General features: G+C 47.8%; 1 pseudogene; it reads left to right on the top strand.

The window, feature by feature from the left end:
* Nucleotides 1-1,228: 1,228 nt before the first annotated feature.
* Nucleotides 1,229-2,204, top strand: LOC111652437 (glutamate receptor ionotropic, NMDA 3A pseudogene; annotated as a pseudogene).
* The last annotated feature ends 3 nt before the right edge of the window (nt 2,205-2,207 follow it).

The raw sequence follows: 2,207 nt of genomic DNA, 5'->3' as shown, positions 1-2,207 counted from the left end.
GAGAGATCCTCCAGAGGAAACAGTGCAGCTGTAGAAGTTTGTGAGGATGATTCCAAACAGGAAACAGAGACTGAAGTATGTGTGCAGTGACCAGGAGACATCACCGCCTGTCATCGTTTGCCATGACGGACAATTTATGTTTGATCTGTTGGACATTTGTTTCATTTCCTGTTTTATTTTGTATAACTCTCCTTGTGTGTCTTGGGGTTATTTTACTGCCTGTCTTTGTCCTGTCTCCCTCCTTTGTGATTGTCTGGCCCACCATAATGTGTCACCTGTGTTCAATCACCATGCCTGCCTTTTGTCTGTCTAGTCTCTGCACTCCCCTTTTTCTTTGTCAGTTTATCTGTTTTTCTCTGTGGAACATTTTCAATGTTTCCTTGCGTCCCTCACTCTCGTGCTCCCTTTTTTTGGATTTCCTGATTTTTCCTCCTTTGCCTTCATTTCTACCAGTTTTGCCTACTTTAGAATTTTTGTTTGACAAGCCTGTAAATTTTGGGCAGTTCTTTCATCAGTAAAGTCATTTCACTCCACCTTCCAGTATTTATGTGCATATGCATTTGACACTTGACACCATCTACATCAACTCATATCTAGATTATTCACATATAAAGGAAATATTACACATTGTTGCAATGGGATTTTTTAATACAACCTTTAAAAGAAATAAGTGTCTGAGCAGATCTCAGGTCCTCAGAAAACAGTATAAACTCTGAAGACCAGAGAGAAGGGGTCATCCGTTTTTGACAGACTAGTTTTAATGTGAAAAGGAGTCCAAGTTTCTTGTCTCTGTCCTGTTAACACCAAAAAAATGGGACGAATCGCCTTCAAGTGTCTATATTCAGTGAGGCTGAGGTCATTCATGGGAAATATTAGATACATAGTGTACGTTGTGTTCAGGGGCAGAGTATAAGGTTTAAGGTAAAGCAGCCTAGGTCTGATCTCTCCATATGATATGTTTACCGTTTTCGAGAAATTTTAATAAACATAGAATTTCATAAAGAAATTAAATTCTCAGAATTAGGGGTTCTTCTATAAAAACTTTATCATGATTTATTTATGCTGCCATTATTACCAAATGAAAACTTTTTTGTATATCAGTTTTGTTCTCTGCGATGTGAAAACGCACAATGTTTTGCACTGATCAACCAATGAAGCAACACCTCCACCCCGAGGCTCTGTCTCCAGCCGGTCTGTGTTATACCTGTTGTGTTTTCTGTTCCTGCAGGTTTCTGTTCAACACATCTTTCTCTGGTCTGACGGGTCCGGTCCGAGTCCACCAGAACCAGTCTCAGGTCCTCACCTCAAAGCGGTTTCACATCTGGAGCCTGCGGCGGGATGCTCTTGGTCAACCCACCTGGGTGACGGTTGGCAGCTGGGAGGGGGGTCAGCTGCAGGTGGAAGACCAGGGGGTCTGGCAGGGACCCAAACATCGGCACAGGACAGAGGGGACAGGTGGGAGGACCAGGGGCCGCTGGAGGGCAGGAATGCCGGTGGCAGGGAGTCGAGTCCGGGTGGTGACTCTAGTGGAACATCCTTTTGTGTTCACGCGGGACGTGGACGAAGAAGGCAGTTGCCCTGCTGGTCAGTTCTGCCTGGATGCTGGGACCAACAACTCAGAGACGTTGGAGAGGTTCTTCAGGGAGGTGGCAGCTGGGAACGGCAGCTTCCTGCCTGCCCAGTACAGCAAGTGTTGCTATGGATACTGCATTGACCTGCTGGAGAAGCTGGCTGAGGACCTCGGCTTTGAGTATGACCTTTACATTGTTGGAGATGGGAAGTACGGTGCGTGGAAGGGGGGGCGCTGGACTGGGCTGGTGGGGGATCTTCTGAATGGACTAGCGGAGATGGCTGTCACCTCCTTCAGCATCAACTCAGCTCGGAGTCAGGTGATCGACTTCACCTCGCCCTTCTTCTCCACCAGCCTGGGCATCCTGGTGCGAAGTAAGGACACGGCGGCCCCCATCGGAGCCTTCATGTGGCCCCTGCATTGGTCCATGTGGGTGGGCATCTTCCTGGCGCTGCACATCACAGCGCTATTCCTCACATTGTACGAGTGGAATAGTCCGTTTGGCATGACGCCTCATGGTCGCAACAGGATAAGGGTGTTCTCATACTCGTCGGCTCTGAACCTGTGCTACGCCATCTTGTTCGGACGCACTGTCTCCTCCAAGACGCCAAAGTGCTGGACAGGTCGGTTCCTGATG

Source organism: Seriola lalandi, unplaced genomic scaffold, assembly GCF_002814215.2.
Source record: "Seriola lalandi dorsalis isolate HSWRI2012SDOR001 ecotype SW California unplaced genomic scaffold, Sedor1 jcf7180001973602, whole genome shotgun sequence".
In the NCBI taxonomy this organism is placed as follows: Eukaryota; Metazoa; Chordata; class Actinopteri; order Carangiformes; family Carangidae; genus Seriola; species Seriola lalandi.
This window is presented reverse-complemented; position numbering and strand designations above follow the sequence as displayed.